The sequence below is a fragment of the Mobula birostris genome, chromosome 14 (genome assembly GCF_030028105.1).
Source record: "Mobula birostris isolate sMobBir1 chromosome 14, sMobBir1.hap1, whole genome shotgun sequence".
Taxonomy (NCBI): domain Eukaryota; kingdom Metazoa; phylum Chordata; class Chondrichthyes; order Myliobatiformes; family Myliobatidae; genus Mobula; species Mobula birostris.
This window is the reverse complement of record NC_092383.1, coordinates 19,440,033-19,457,835: the sequence shown is the minus strand read 5'-3', so window position 1 is coordinate 19,457,835 and position 17,803 is coordinate 19,440,033. Positions and strand designations below refer to the sequence as shown.

The 17,803-nt window shown below is 39.5% G+C and overlaps 1 protein-coding gene across 6 annotated transcripts in view; it reads left to right on the top strand.

Annotated features, from left to right (window-relative positions):
* sema6d (semaphorin 6D) overlaps positions 1-17,803 on the top strand; it is a 357,509-nt gene that overhangs the window by 104,093 nt on the left and 235,613 nt on the right. Inside the window, exon 3 of one of the 6 annotated variants that reach the window (XM_072278176.1) lies at positions 8,764-8,958. The exons of the other annotated variants lie outside the window; for them this stretch is intronic. The gene's annotated coding sequence lies outside the window, so the exon portion shown is untranslated. The remainder of the gene's footprint in view (positions 1-8,763; positions 8,959-17,803) is intronic. 6 annotated transcript variants of the gene reach the window in all.

Below are 17,803 nucleotides of genomic sequence, written 5' to 3'. Positions count from 1 at the left end.
TTAGCTCAATTTAGCAAATATAGCATCACATACAAGTCACCTGTGCTGTGTTATTTGTGAAGATACAGTATATAGCCAGACATAACCACAAACTATTCTACTTCCTCAAAAACCAAAGGCCGACTGGACAGGGTAGAGGAACAGCCTTGAAATTCCAACGACACAGCTTAGTAACTAACAGTACTAATCACAATTTTATCAGCACAACTGCCAACTTAAGGAATATGGCTCTTTTAGTTGGTACCAGCTACCTTGAAATTTGCTTCCCAATCATTTCTATTGTTTTTCTCTTTGGTTTAAGATTCACTAAAACCTGTCAGGCTTTTTGGTAGTCTCCCTTAAAGCCTCCTTTGGGAATCAGTTCTGTGAACACCACTTTGATCATGGCTTTGAAGTTTGTACTTCAGTAAAAATACTGTATTAAAGCAGGTTGTTACAAGACAATTGGGTTGGGTCTGCCATTCAATCATGGCTGATTTATTTCTGGCTCAGCACCATTCTGCCTTCTCCCAGTAACCTTTGCCATTATTAATCAAGAACCTATCAGCTTACATGTTAAATATACCCAAAGATAGTCTTCTGTGGCAATGAATTCCACAGATTCCCCATCCTCCGGCTAAAGAAATTCCTCTTTATCTCTGTTTTAAAACCACACCCTTCTATTCTGAGGCTTTGTCCTCTGGTTCTACACTCCCACATCATTGGAAACATTCTCTCCACACCCACTCTATCTATGCCTTTCACTATTTGATAGATTTCAATGATGTTGTTTCCCCCCTCCCCCAAATGTTCTTCTAAATTCCAGTGAGTAAAGGCTCAGAGCCATCAAATGGTTCTCAAACGTTAACCTTTAGATATGGGGCCCAAAACTGCTTACAGTGCTCCAAATGTATTCTAACCAATGCCTTTTCAAGCCTCAGCATTGCATTATTGCTTTTTATATTTTAGTCCTCTCAAAATGAATGCAAACATTGCATTTGCCCTTTTTATTACCATCTCAACCTGCAAACTAACCTTTAGTGAATCCTACACTAGGATTCCCAAGTCTCTTGTTTCCTCCAATTTCTTAATTTTCTCCCAGTTTAGAAAATAATCTAAGCCTTTATTATGCACCAAAGTGCGTAACCACACACTCCTCCTTTTCACTGTATTCCATCTCCCACTTGTTTACCCATTCTCCTTATTTGTTCCAAGTCCTTCTGCTGATTTCCTGCGTCCTCAACTTTATCTCCCCCTCCATTTATCTTTGTATCATAGCAAACTTGACCACAACGCCATCAATTCCATCATCCAGATCACTAACATATAATGTGAAAATTAGCAGACACAATATTGACCCTTGCAGGGCACCACCAGTCACCACAACCAACTAGAAAAGGCCCCCTTTATTTCCACTCTTTGCCTCCTGCCAGTCAGGCAATCTTTTCTCCATGCTAGTATTTTTCCTGTAATACCATGGGCTCTAATCTTGTTTAGCAGCCTCATCACCTTGTCAAAGACCTGAAAATCCAAATAAACAATATTCACAATATTCAATATCTACCCTACACATTATTTCCTCAAATAATTCCAATAGATTGGTTAGGCAAGATTTTCCCTTAATGATGCTATGTTGACTTTGGACTGCTTAATTGTGTGCTTCCAGGTGCCTTGAAAACTTGTCCTTAATAATAGACTCTAACTTGTTTTAATAATGGATTCGAAGCTTTGTTGAAGACATGTTTAGAATCAAGGCTACTTGTTTACAATTTTGCTCATAGCAGGCAGCAACAAGTATTTATGGGGATACCTACTCCAGCTTGAACAAGAGTAGCAATTGATTGTAAACATTTGAATCAAGCCTATTCACAAATAAAAATTGCATTAAAATCTTGCACCATTGATTCATTTTATTATTCTGCTGTAATTAACTGATTACCCAGTTGACAATAATTCCGTTGCTTTTGAGGCATTTTGTGCAAAGATTTTGTCAGCTAGGCATGAAAGTGAAACAAAGTCCTTTGGAATTAACCTTTATATAAATACAAGTTCTTTCATGATTAGTGGCAAAGCATAGTTGAAGTAGAGATTTATAGGATTTGTCATGGCATGTCATGTAGTGCTAAACTGAACAACTGTTCCCCTTTATATAGCTTTGTGTGGAAACAAAACAACCTAGATTGTTTCAAATAAACATAATCTAAAAATATAATGCATCAAGGTTAACTGGTGATACAGAGAGCTTGGCTAAAATATTTTAAGGAGGGTAAGACCAAGAGGAAAGTGGTTCAAAGTGTGAGGTCTCATGCATGTGGTCCAGTCCACTGAAAACATGGTCACATTTCACAACAGGTGCAGGGGTTTAAACAATTGAAAAGGTGGAGGAGTCACATTGGTCGAGAAGAAACTAATGATACGGTGCAGAGCAGAGTGGAGAAGTGGCAGATGGAATTCAGTTCGGAAATGTGTTCAGTGACACACTTTGGAAGGTTGAACTTGAAGGCAGGACAGGGTCAATGGCTGTGGGAAGGAACAGAGAGATTTCGGGGTCCATGTCCAGAGATCCTTCAAAGCTGCCAGACAAGTTAATAGGGTGGTTAAGAAAGTGTTGGTGTGTTGACCTTCATCATTTGGGGACTGAATTCAAGAGCCACAAGGTAACATTGCAGCTCTATAAAATGATGGTTAGACCACATTTGGAGTATTGTATTCAGCTCCGGTCTCCTTATAGAAAGGACAGAACATTGACCCCCTGCAGAGCACTGCCAGTCACCACAACCGACTAGGGTGCAGAGGAGGTTTACCAGGATGCTGCCTGAATTAAAGAACATGAATTGGGAAGGTTGGTTGAGTGAGCTGGAGCTATCCTTTTTGGAGTGAAAGGGAATGAGAGGTGACTTGATAGAGGTGATGAAGATGATCTGAGGCATAGATAGAATAAGCAGCCAGAGATTATTTCCAGTATGGAAATAGATACAACAGAGCATAATTTTAAGGTGAGTAGGAAAAAAAAAGTATGGGGGTGTCAGAGGTAGATTTTTCTACACAAAGTGGTAGGTACGTGGAATGTGCTGCCAGAGGTGATTAAACTGGTAGATACATTAGGGACATTTAAGAGATAGCATAAGGTTGAAAGAAAAATATAGGGCTATGGAGGAAGGGAAGGATTAGATTGATCTTAGATTAAGTTAAAAGTTGGAACAATGGAACAACGTTATGGGCTGTAGGGTCTGCATTGTGCTCTACTGTTCTTTGTTCTATGGAGGTTGGGAAGAGTAAGGATATAACTGATGAGAGAATTTAACAGTAGGGTTTGAATAGGCCAGTGTAAGTCATAAAGGAAGTATCCTATTAGAGGTTGGATCAAAAATACTTGACCATCTCATTTGACAGGTATGATGTAGGGTAGAATATGGATTCCTGAGTTTTGATTGAACTGAAGTATTTAGGTTGTGGGACCAGGCAAAAGTGAAGTACCTTGAGTATGAAAATGAGAAGGGCGTTAGTGATGTTAGATGTGAAGAAGAATATGGAAATACAGATGGTTTTTGTGATGGGAAGAGTTTGTATTCTGAAGCTTAGCTTCAGTAAAGCAGGACACAGATGGAGTATGTCCAACACTGGAAAATTGCCCAGGTTTGTCACATTCACTACAAAGCAGGATAAATCTAATCCAAATAATTGTCAGTGTATTTTCATCATCAGTAAAATAATGGAACATACTTTTGTCGGTGCTTTCAAACAGCACACCTGTCACCTGTTCAGTTTGGTTTTCACCAGGACCATTTGGCTGCACCTCTAGGTCCAGACCTAAATGTGGACCATTGAATTGAGTTCCAGGGATGAAGTAATTTTGGCTGCTGTAGGCACCAAAGCAGTATTTGACTGAATAAGGCATCAACAGACCCAGGTAAGACTGAAGGCATTGGGCATCAAAGAAAAAACACTCCAGAAGTTGGAGTCACACCTTGTAAAAACATCTATGGTTATGGTTATTGGAGACCAATCATTCGAACCCCAGGATTTCACTGCACATACTGCTCAGGCTTGTGTTCAAGGGTCAACCAATTTAAAATGCTTCAATGATTCCCCTTTTTCTCACAAGTTAAAAGTTTGCTAATGATCACACAATGTTCAATTACATTCGCAACTGCTCAGCAAATGAAGCAGTCCATACCTGCATACAAAAAAGGCTTTGTCAGCATTCAGATGTGCATTCAAGCATTCAGATGTGTATTCAGGCATTCACTGAATTTAATCCAGAAAAGTTTGAGATAACGCATTTTAGGCCATCTAATACTGGCAGAACATGTGCAGAGACCTTAGAAGTGTTGGTGTACAGAGAGACTTGGGGGGTGCAAAGCTCATAGCTCCATTGAACTGGCAACCCACAGGTGGATAAAGTGATGAAGAAAGAGTTTGGTTTGCTTGCATTCATTGGCTGGGGTATTGAGTATAGGATTTGGGACAGCGCGTTGCAGCTACACAAAATATTGGTTAGACCACATTTGGAATAATGTATGCCGCCTTGGTCACCGCGAGAAAGGGTGCGGAGGAAATTCACAAGGATGTTGCCTGAGATGGAGAAGTTTGGTTACATAGAGATATTAGATTGGCTAGGATTGTCCTCACTGGAGGCTGAGGGGTGATGTGCATGTGAATTATAAAATTAAGAGGGTGAAGATGAGGTAGATGATCAGTCTTTTAGCAAGGGTAGGGGAATCTAAAACTAAAGGACATGGGTGTGAGGTGAAAGGAGAAATATTTAAAGGAGATTTGAGGGGCAGATTTTCCATGCAGAATGATATATACAATCACGGTGTTTATTTAAAAAACATTTGCACATGTATGTGGGTAGCAAAAGGAGTAGAGGGAAATGGGCCAAATGTAGGAAAGTGGGATTCATCGTCGTGACTATCCGTCGAGGTTGAGGATGATGGTCTTCATTCTGTTGATCTACTTATGGGCTCTCAAATGTATGAAAGTGGGATTCACCGATTCGGGATTAGCAGTAGGTAGATGCCTTGGTATGGATGAGTTGCGCCAAAGGGCCTGTTTCTTGCTTTATGACTCTCTTAAGTGTCACATAACCTTGGCAACACAAAACTGCTGAACTACCTCCAGCAGGGGTGAGACCAATCAGATATATTCCCACCTTTAGTACCGGGTGTTGGGAGGGTGGTGTTCACCATGTTACCACTACATTAAAAAAATCAGACCTCTAGTAAATGACTAACTTAGACTCTCAATCCCTAAAGCCATCCCATTATCTACAGGATACAAGTCAGGAGTGTGATGAACCTGCTTGAATGATTCAGCTCCAATACTCAAGACGCTTTATCCAAGGATGAAGTAGTCCCCAATATTAGTATCCCATTCACCAGCAAAAACATTCATTTTTTTTCACCACCAATGCACACTGGCTTTGGTGAGCAATATCTACAAAACGTGATGGAACTATGTGTCTTGACTGCTCACTCCCAAATCCAAGAACCCTAACACAGAGGAGGACAAGAACACATCACTTGTGTTATTGCTCAACATTACACAACATAGTAAATTGAAAATAAATTGACGCTGCGTGTAAACTCTGAACTTTCTCTCCAACAGCATTCTGGGAGTACCTTCACCAGAAATGCTTAATAGTTCAAGGTAGCAACTCACCACCTCTTCTTAAAAACTTAAGGATTGGCTGTACAGCTTGCCCTTACTGTCATAGTTCCCAGATCCTGAACAAAATGAATGAAAATAAATTTTAAAAGTGGGTTTCAGGCTGTATGATTAATTTGGAAACAGTGAAAGGGTGGCTGGAATTAGTGATAAGGATATGATTGAAGTGCAATGTAGCTGAAGGCACTGATTTGAGTTTTCTCTTTGTTTAACTGAGTAAAATTGGAAATCAGTTTTGAATTGATGTCATCAGCTGGCACGGAGGCTGCAAAGAGTCCTTAAAGGTTATTTTGGAAGGGAGAAGAGATTGAAATGCAGAAGGTAATAGATTTCATTTAGGTCAAGAAAGAGAGTTAGATGGACAGCATTTTAGTGTAAATATGAGCAGTGATTCAAGGACAAGATAATTCCAAAGGCCCGACTAAATAAACTACCTGCAATTTTTTTTAAGTGATTTAAGTTGATTTGACTATTGGATGAGCACATTGCAGTTTATTTCCCTATTCACAAGTTTTAACATTTCTGACTCTTGAGGCCTAAAGAACAAACTGTGTAATTTTTCTAAATCAGAGTTTTTATATTTGATTCAAGAAGAAGACCATAAAATTGTCCATTTGTCACATTGTATCTCATTTTGCTCCATAGTGTGTAGTGGAAGATTAAAAGTGTAGGCGAAGCTATCTTTATCACAGGATGCCGGTGGCAAAGGCCTGTTTCTAATCTAGCAGTGAAAGTTAAAATTCACTCAGCTCGTTTTTGAATTGGATCTAAATTAATGACAAGTAAGTAGATTTAACCCAATCAAGTATTTGTGTTCACACTAATATCTACAGTTGCAACTAAATGGTCAGGATCCTAGAATAAAGGATTCCAGTACTAGATATTCTTGGTACACTTTTCAGATATACAATACTGTGCAAAGCCTTGGGTGGGTGGGTGGGTGTGTGTGTGTGTGTAGTACTGTAGTAATTTTCTTTTTTGCACTGAATTTCTGCCACCAAATAAAAACACATTTCATGATATAGTGAGTGATGATAAACCTGATTCTGATATGGGTCTCCATTGTGGATTAAGAGTGAGAAGGGGACAGGAAGAGAAGAATCGTTGTTGGGGGTAAAAGAGAAGTGGGGGGGAGTAGGAAGCACCAGAAAGAGATTCTTTTATGATCAATAAACCAATTGTTTGGAATCAAATGACCTTGCCTGCAGTGTCAGGGCTGGGTGTGACTGCACCCATGCCACCTCCCTCCCCTGACACTCCTCTGCCATCTGTCCCATACCCTGCCATGGTGCTCCACCCTCACCAGTCCCAACATCCTTTGCTCCTGCCAGATATACAAATGCTCTCTGCTCCATGTTGACAAATACAGTACTGTGCAAAAGTCTTAGGCACCCTAGCTGTGTGTGTGTGTATATATACGTGCCTAAGACTTTAGCAGAGTGCTGTACTTACCTATCACATACAGATACGGCTTCACCTTGGTATTAGTTCTAGAACTAATCTGAAAGATCAGGTTCCTGGTATGCAACATTACTGATGTATTGCAGAAGCACCTCTACAACTGGATGGCCCTCTGTTGATCTATGCTCTCCTCCATCTAAAACTAAAATTATTTCAAGGACCACATCCTACTTTTACCTGTGGCAGACCTTGCTAGAAATTTTCATCACATACGTTTATCATTGAGCTGAGATCAACATCATGGTAGTTAGTTAGAAATATTGGAAATTTAATATATGTCATTTCTAGATATTGGAACTGAGCTTATTTCATTGAATGCATGCAGTACATGTATTTTTGTTCCAGTGGTTCTATTTCACTCCCTGCTAGTAGTCTGACCAGTATACAAAAACATGGGCAACCTATTGAATAGTGTTATTAGTTTCAATCTCACTGCCAATGGGGCAAATGATCCCAATATCAAATATTTAATTAATCTGCAGACATGGTATATAAGAAAATCATGGGACAGGTCAATTTTTTTCTTCTATAATAATCTTTCTGGGGAAAAGGCGTAAGTATGACCATGTGAATATTTTAAACGAGTTGCATCTCCAAAGATCACTTTACCTTTCAATATAAAGATGTCCTTGCATTCCTAGGCAGTTCCCTCTGGTCCTATTGGACACATCCTTAGTATGACCATTCTATCTAGTCCTTTCAATATTTTATAGGTGTCAGTGCGATCTCCTCTCATTCTTCTAAACTTGATCGAGTACGGGCCCAGAACCATCACGGTAGCATGGTGATTAGCACAATGCTTTACATTTTAGGCCACCCGGGCTCAATTCCTGCTGCTGGCTATAAGGAGTTTGTTTGCTCTCTCCAAGACCACATGAGTTTCATCCCACAGTCCAAAGACTAATTAGATGGTGATCGGTCACTGTAAATTGTCCCATGATTAGGCTAGGATTAAATTGGGGAAGTGCTGGGTAGCATGGCTCAAATGGCCAGAAGAGCCTATTCCATACTTTATCTCAATAAATAAATAAATAGATAAATAAATATTTGGCCAGTGCTAACAAACAACTTGGAGTTGCAGGTAAGATATTTATATTAAAATTTTCTCTTGGCCTTACAGCATGATTTATTGATTAGATATTTCAGTTTAAAAAATGCCGCCCTGTTTTTGAAAGGAAATTCCACTCAATAGATACAACTGTACTGTAACTAGCAGTGGAAAATTGTCAAAGTTACCAAGATGTGATCAGATTCTGCAGTTCCTGTTTTAAATGAGATTTCTTTGGAAAACCGAGATCACAAGGAACCGAAGAAAAGCTGATTCTACAACATTGCCAGTTCAGTCCCTTGTATTGTTTGCACCAAAATAATTAAATGGTTCACCCAATAAAAGAAGTGACAATGTTCTCCATGACTGGATTTCTCATTATTTGCCTGTCCTTTCATACTCCATTTCAGCCATTATACTGCATTCATATCCAAAGCTTCTTCAAGTTTCTCTAGTGCCAGTGCATCCATGAATGATTACCTGATGAATAGCCACATGGATTACGTCTTGATTTTCTAATGAAGTTCTTCTAAATTTCATTTTGTAATTTTGCCCATGTAAAGCATCTGACACCAGATGGCTGATGTGTTTTTTTTCCACTACAGTTCACTTCCACCGTTAATGGTCGAAGACGTAAGAATACAGAAAGCCTATCATTTGTTGACGTGGATTTCATTGAGAAAGTTAACCGTCAAGACACAGCTGATGTCTCTTGTCAAATAATTGATGAGGAAATTGCACAAATGTTTTGAAAGGCTGGCTTTATTATTTGACATCACAGATTGTATCCAGAGCATGAGGTAGTTGCAATGTCTGTATCTTTTGTTCCTCTACCAGTTTTATGGAGTTTAAAAATGACTTTGTCAACCAGAGCTGCTGCTTACAGCTGAAGGTTTTGTATTTTGCTAATGTACTGTACTTAGAAATGCTTTACTTTTTGATCCCCTTGCTGAGAAGGTGTTTTGGTTCATAGCTGATCAGGTTTTTTTTAACATAAAGCACCAAATCTCACATTGGAAAAAGCATGCTGGATTGCATTTCACTTTTAAGACTATTTCCAAAAATATAGTGAAGGGATCAAGAACAACATACTTTCTGTTCATTGCTCCTAGCCTTTGTTCTTGTGGCCTGATTACCAGATTTGCAATTTGAAGTGCTAATGTTGAGGAGACTACTTTGTTAATAATGACTCTTTGATGAGATGAGGGAAAGAAGCCAGCTGTAGGCACTAATAAAAAAATGTATTTTTGCTGTGATTTTTGTCTTTGTGTGCCTTTTGACAAGTTTCCCTTGTTGGAAAACCACATGTTAGATCACAAATCCTACCTAAAGCCATCCTTTTTGAACATTTTGTTGCAGATGCTTTCTCACTAATTCCGAATGAAATGGTTATATCTGAGCAGTCTGACTTTGCAGAAGTACGTGGTAAACAGAGAAGAGAGAAAGTGCAGCTAATTATTATGTTTCTGAATGAAATTGATGACCTTCAACAACAGTCCAAATATTCCAAGCCAAAACTTATTACAGAGTGCATCACAGTTGTGTCCTAACGAAAAGGAGGTCATTATTCTTCAGGGACATTCAACTCAGATAATTTTCCTGCACAAGTTTTAATCCCTAAATTCAGTTGCTGATACGGTATCAATTAAAACCTTACTGGAGTATTTTTGAAAACAATAATGGCAATAATAAATGGTCTTGTTAAACGTGCCTGTTCTTAAGTCTAATAAATGGCTGCCAATTTACTTTGAACCTGCTGGGTAATGAAGCATTACTACCCTGTAAATATAAGAAAAAAATATAGCCATGTGTGAATTGCAATGGCTGTGGAAATATTAACTAAGATCTCCCAAAAGGAAATGGAAAATACCAAAACAAATACAGCTCCATTGTGTTAGGAGTTCCCTTCCTCTGTTACGATAATTTAAATATTTATTGTGCATTGAAAAATATTTGAACAGGAAAGGACTATTTAACCCAACTAGATCATAGTTAATTTAGTTTGCTTCAAAATTCATGTTTCAAAACTTTCCTTATTTCCCTTACAAACAGAAATCTATCAGTCTCTAATTCAGAATTAACTTGGCATCAATTACAGTTAATGCAAAAAGTGTTCCAATTCTTTTTTATTCTTCCATTTCAAATATATATACATACAAATTTTACTAATAAATACAATACCAGTGACTCAGTTCAATTCAGACCACTGTCTGTAAGGAGTTTGTACATTCTCCCTTTGACCACATGAGTTTCCTCTAAGTGCTCCAGTTTCCTCCCACAGTCCAAAGACGTACCAGTTGGTAGGTTAATTCATCATTGTAGATTGCCCTGTGATTAGACCAGGATTAAATCAGGGGATTGCTGCGCAGTGTGGCCTGAAGATCTGAAAGGGCTATATCTCAATAAATACATGTAGAATGAACACTGTGAGCAACCATTCATATTTCATTGTTGTGTGTGATCCAATATTTTAAAGAAACCTAACGGCACATGATCTTCCATTGTTGAGCACAATAGTGATGAACACAACAGGATAAAGTACAATAGAGAGCAAGAATGAAGGGAGTTTATGAGGACTCTTGGGTGTGATCAGTTTAACAGTAACATGTGCCAAAAGGCAAGGGGTTCGTAGTGGAGGAGGTGGGGTGGAATGTAGCATCACTCAGTTTTTGACACAGTATGATTGATCTGTGTGTAGTCTCAACTAATTAACCTCAATGTGATTGTGGAATTTTGCTAATGCCATCAGAGGTTGGGTGAGTGCATGTTTTAATTGTAATGTAGAGCTGATGGCTTGAGGATCTTGGCTGCTTAATTACTTTGGAAATGATCCATGAAACAAAGCCCTGCCAGAGTATACACCTGGATTTCAAGTGATGTGATAGTCATATAATGCATCCTATGACTTCTGCTTTACATAAATATTCTCACCTCCCGATCTCTCCTGAGAAGATTAAACTCCTTACAGGGGAATGTTTCCATGGACACCAGTCGGTTATAGAACGTCTCACTGAAGGAGTGATTACGTAGGTGCGATCCTGACAGCGAATGACAGCAGTTTACTTAACAGGTGGTTGGGATCGGTTAATCTCAAACACATCACATTCAGCAAGGGATGCTGAATTGTGCTGGGTAGTTGTTGATTTGTCTCTTCTTGGACCAGGAATGTTGACACAAGGTTCGTAATATAAGGTTTTCTTGCTCTTGTCGGTTATCTCACTGAAGTTTATCAAAAGAAAGCAAACAAGGGACGTGTGACCCCTTGGAACTGCTTTACTATTGAACAAGATCATGATTAGCTCAACGCAAATCCCCCAACTCTTTTCCTGTAGCAACTCCTGGGCCCCCTGTACTTTGGTCTTAAAAAACTATCAGTCTCAGTCATGAATAGAAATGAATAACTGAGCATCAACTGAAGCAAAAACTAAATTAAATGGCCCTAAGCAGCCAGCTTCATTGGAAAAATCTCCTGCACTTGCAAATCTGCTCTTTTTTTTAAATCCTTTCATGTAAACAGTGTATTGAGTGAAGATGTTGAGTATTTCTTCTTTGATTAGATGACATTGGCTGGATAGTGATATATAAGCCAATTACAGGTAGACAGTTTCTCTCTTCAGGACCTTCAAATGGAATTTGAACTAGAAGAATAGGACCTAGGCTATTGTTGGTTCAAGTCCCACTCTTGTAATTCAGCTGTTTATGAGGCTTTCAATCTTAAGTAGCATTAAATGAATATTTGGAAATATATCAAATCTCTACACATTCTCTACAAAGGCCTAATCTTTAGTCTACACTAAGGTTATGAACGTGCTACAGTTGAGTACGTAGCCCAGGAAAATGCGAACACCTGCAAATTCTTGTAAAGACAAAAATAAGGTTGAGGTTTCTAAGTGTTTATGACTTACTGGTGGTATTGTTTAGAAGTCTTGGCTAGACATCGATGGATTAAGCTTCAAAGAAAATGTCACAGAATTCAGTGTATGTCAAAGTATGAAAATTCCCAAGGCAGCTTTCTTTATTTTTGACATACAGCAGTCTTTCCACATTTTGTTTGAATTAATTAACTTGCCGTGAGATTCACCTTGCGAAGGCAATAAAAGTGAGTTGTCATTTAATTAGCTCCATTTCTTTTTGTGTAGTAGAGCATGCAGTTTTCATGTTTGATGTGTTTAATTCATTGGTGGATTGGAATAATGCTTTCCTATAGACTCCTGTCAGTTTAATAATAAAGTACTTGTATCTTTTGGATGTGAACACTCAAATAATGGTTGTCAATTAACTGCCCAGTCTAAAATGTACCAATTCTATTTTTTAACTTGTCAGGTAATAGGTTTGCCTGAAAGAAAAGCTGTTAATTTTTCCCTCAGTCAGCCCAGTTCTTCTGTGCTGAAAAAAAGATTTACCAGAATGATAACAAAAACTGTAAAACTTTCAATGAAATAAAATGCCTTAATGTATTTCATAGGAGTCTTATCAAGCATAATTTTGCATGAAGCCACACTGAAATGTTAGGGTAGATGATCAAAAGTTTAGTCAAAAAGATAGATTGCCTGTGATATTTAGCTGAGTATTATACTCAGTGTTCATGTAATCACTAAGACTAGCTATTTTGATCTCATAGAACATCACCTAATCATACTCTTTTCAGCTAACTTACTGCTGAAACCTTCTTCGGAATTTGAGACTGCTGGCAAGACCATGAGACATAGGAGCAGAATTAGGCCATTTGGCCCATCGAGTCCGCTCCGCCATTCAATCATGGCTGATCCTTTTTCCACTCCACACTCTAAACAGTCTCAAGGAAAACAAGAACTCTGCTACTAACGTCTTAATTCACACCAAACCCCGTTCATCTGTTTTGCGTCCTGCACAACACCATATCATTACTGGCATTGAGATTAAACAATGGCTTGATTTAAAAATTCACATGCTTGTTTCCAAAGTCCTCAGTGCTTTTCCCCTTTTAATATTTTTGTAGTTTAGTTCAGCCCAACAACCTCTAAGATATTAGTGCTCCAGCAAATTTGGCTTCCTCAGCAGCCCTGAATTTATCTGCCTTCTGCTGCCAAGAATTCCCTCCCTTAAACTCTTCCTCCTTTAAGGGTTTACTTACAATTTTAAATAAATCCTTAAGTAAATAGTTTGGCCACTTACTGCAAAATCTCAATGAATGTTTAGGTTCAGTTGTGTTTTTACTTGCTTGGTAACACTCCTGTGACTTGTATTTATGCAAAATCTTGAAAATTTCAAATTACCAGGGGTTGGGTTTTGAACAGATGGGATAATGATGGCTCACTGGAAGGAGAGAGGCCGTGCTAATTAATAAGGGGATCAGAAGGGAAATTTAGTGGACAGCTGTTTCATAGAAGTAGGATTGGGGGTCATGGAATGTGGGTCTTGCAATCAAGATGAGTTCTGAGAGAATGTGAGGGAGATGGGAGAGAAACTGAAAAATGCCTGTTTTAGGGCTAGGACTGATTGATTATTTGGAGGGAAGCTGTAAAGATAGCTGGTGCTCATCCAGTCAGCTAAGTTTCAAAGGTATTCAGGATTTCTTCCCACTGGTATGTTATGAGGGGATGAAGTCTGTAGTAGAAGGAGAAACGCTCTGCCCCCCCCCCACAGAGGAATTACCTCGACATCCAGTGTGCTGTTGAAGTAGTGAGCGAATGGAAGTCCAGAAGAGATTTGAAAAGCTGAGTATTGAAGGACACAACAATTAAAAGGGTTTAATATTCCAAATGTTTTGTCAGGTGGAGAAGGGAAACTATTGCAAAGGGACGTAATGATTCAGTGAGAGATGAGAAGCTGGAATTATTCTCAAAGAGAATTGCATTATGATCAGAGATTAAGGGAGCTAGGGCTTTACTCTGGAGAGAAGGAGGATGAGAGGAGACATGACAGAGGTGTACAAGATAATGAGAAGAATAGATAGAGTGGGCAGCCAGCGCCTCTTCCCCAGGGCACCACTGCTCAATACAAGAGGACATGGTTTTAAGGTAAGGGGTGGGAAGTTCAAGGGGGATATTAGAGGAAGGTTTTTTTACTCAGAGAGTGGTTGGTGCATGGAATGCACTGCCTGAGTTAGTGGTGGAGGCAGATACACTAGTGAAATTTAAGAGACTGCTAGACAGGTATATGGAGGAATTTAAGGTGGGGTGTCATATGGGAGGTAGGGTATAAGGGTTGGCACAGCATTGTGGGCTGAAGGGCCTGTACTGTGCTGTGCTGTGCTGTTCTATGTTCTAAGAGTGGAAATGTTGAAGGTGAGATGTAACAAAGGAAGTTTGCAAGATGAAATGGAGAAATTTTCCACTGCTTGGTGATTGGGAGATGCAGATTTAAGTTAAATGGCAGAAGAGCCTGAGGTAATGTGGATGGGTGATTTCATACAGTGAACTGTAATTTGGGGGGCACCATCTAAAAAGATGGTGGAGGAAACTTCAGTAATTGGTCTTAAAGGAGGATTGAACAATACCTTGAGAACTGGAGGAAGTCAAACTGCATGGGTGAGTCTTCTGAAGATGTGTTTCTTATCATGCACAGAAAGTGGATTGATGGCATAAACCTGCATTCAAGTTGTTCATTTAGAAGTTTTTTTGTATTAGTGCAGAGGTGTGAGAAGGGCTGGTGTGTGCTTATGGAATCTGTAGCAATTGGAACTTTTCAAAGTCCGCAATTCGGCTGAAGAAAGTAACTTTGTGTTCCTTCAAACAGAGCATAGTTCTTCATGACAGAATGAGCGAAACACCAAACATACGCTCTTAATCTTTGTTTCTCAATGTAGGAACTGTATTTTGAAATCCATGTGTTACATTGTTGTAGCACTGAGGAGAGTGCTCTTAAATCTGTTACACTATGTAACATGATTGGAACAAAGCAGAATTCACGTCCACATTGTGGAGTGCCCCACTTGAAGTTCTGGAAGAAAGATTATGCAGATACACGGCTCAGTCTATGGTTTGTTATAATGTGGAAACAGGGACTGATCATGCAGCTATCCTACAATTAGATCTTTCAAAAAAAAAGCTGCAAATAAGGCAGTGCCCAATTATCATCTATTAGTTGACACGGATGTGGGATGATTTTCTGCTTGCGTGCTACCAGCAGGGTGCCTCACATTTTATTGAGTGGAAAATCATGGCTAAGACAGTTTCCCAGTATGTGCAGCTGGCAGGACAGGCTGCCAATATATTTGGAAAATTGGCCTTTGCGTCTCTATATCAGTTGAGCTCAGATCCTCAGAGCTGAAAATAGCTGTTCCCCCAGCTGATACCATGACATAAGGAGCTTTCAAAGACTTCAAGATAACCTGGAGGAGAAAGGAAGGCTGGCACCCAGGGAAAATAAAATCAGTGGGAAGATTATTGTTAACCTAGCTTTTGGCATCCTTGGAGAGTTCTCAATTAAGAAGATGAACCTGAAACAATAGCTTCAAATGTATTAGAGCAGGAAGACAAAAGGTCAGAAGTTCAAGGCTGTGAAGAGCAAATTCAGAACCAATATCATTAAGTATTTCTTTACATAGAGGGGATATGGCCAAAATAGAATTGAGATCATGATGCAGGATTTATTTCTACATGTTAAATTAGGAAGACGATAGGATAGAGTATCAGATTGAATAAAATCGGAATAATTGAAAAGATGACCTGATCTGATTTGAAACCTATGTTATCATTCTCCCAATCCGGTCCAAAATCTGATTCAGATTCAGATTTATCATGTGTACATCAAATAATACAGTGAAATGGTTTGTTAACTTTAAAAACCAGCAGACCTAAGGGTGTGCTGAGGGTATCCTGGAAGTGTCGCCCGCCGCACATTGTAACACAATGTTCAGCTGAACAATGCAAACAGCAACAACAAGTTCCTTTCCCACCCGCCCACTCACATGCAGACAGGCTTCCTCCAGACCTCCATCCCTGGTCCTAGTATCTCAAACTCTCAGACTGCAACATCCAGTCCTTGGCCTAGACTTGCAGACATCAGGCCTCTGACCTCTGGACAAGCTGACCCAAGGACTTCAGCCTTTGGGTCTCTACCTCTGGACTCCAACCACCGGTTTTGCCCTCCGGACTTCGTCCTCTGGGTGTCGAATCAGGACTTGCCGATCGTGGGACTTCGACCTTCGGGTCTCAACCTCCAGCCTCATACAAAGTACATTTATTATCAACATATGTATGTGGTATTTATTATCAACATCAATATATGTATGTGGTATACAACCCTGAGATTTGTCTTCTTGCAGACAGCCACAAAACAAGGAAACAGCATGGAACCCATTCAAAGGAAATATCAAACACCCATGCACAAAAAAGAACAAATCGCACAAACTTCAAAAATTGAACTACTGACACACAGAGCATTAAACATCAAACCGTGGAGTTCTTGAAACAGTCTAGGAATTTTCAGTTCAGTTCAGTTCAGTTTAGTGCTGTGTTGTTCGTTGACTGCAAGCCACAGACCTCTGACTTTAGGATTTGCTAACCTGGGGATTGGGAGGGTCACTGCCCCTCATACTTACTGCCCACATGGGTCTCTGAGGTAGGACTTCCCGAACTCGGGGTTGCCGGTCTCCATCTGCTGTGTTTAGTTTCTATTTCAAAGCAATACCTAGTGTGTCATTGAGTGGTAGAATCACGGCAGGTGGTGGGGTGGGAGGGAGCTCCTGAGAATGTGGGGAGAAAAAAAGGGTGAGATTGCATGGGTGTTTCTTTTGTTGGACAGCACAGGTTTGAGGCAAAGAGCCTCTTTTCTATGCTGTATCCCTGTGTCTATGATGTCTTAAAATATGCAGATATCTTAAAAAAAAGCTATTTATTCTCTCATTTTGCTAAGGGCAATTTACTCTAGAAGAATTAGATTAGATTAGATCACATTCAACTTTATTGTCATTGTGCTGAGTACAGATACAAAGCCAATGAAATGCAGTTAGCATCTGACCAGAAATACAAAGAATAGTGTTATTTACAAAATAACTGCGAATAAAGTAAGTGCTACAGCACACAAATATAAAAGTACTGAGACAGTACAATACGGATGCAATACTGCTTAGCGCTGTGATGAGAGGTTCAGCAGTGTCACAGCCTCAGGGAAGAAGCTCTTCCTGCTGGTGCGGGAGCGGAGTCTCCTGTAGCGCCTACCGGATGGGAGGAGAGTAAAAAGTCCATGGTTAGGGTGAGATGCATCCTTGATAATGCTTTCACCCTGCCCAGGCAGCGTTTATGGTCGATGTTCTCAATGGTGGGCAACTGGGTGCTGATAATCTGCTGGGCAGTTTTCACCATGCACTGGAGTGCTTTGCGGTCTGATACAGGACAATTGCCATACCACACTGAGATACGGTTGGTGAGTATGCTCTCAATGGCACAGTGGTAAAAGTCTGTCAGTATCCTGGGACAGAGGTGAGCTTTCTTCATGCTCCGCAGGAAATAAAGTAAAATAAGAGTTATTTTGCCCTTCAAAAAAATACTTTGTTCTTGGAATGACATTCTCTCTTTTGTAAATCTATTTAATTAAGGCTGAATTGACTTTCATCTGTTATTTTAATCGACTGCAAAAAAAAGTCCATACCATCAATTATTTGTTCAATAGTTTATGAATGTGTTGGCTCCTTGTAAATGAAAAGTTCAGTTTAGCAACTAA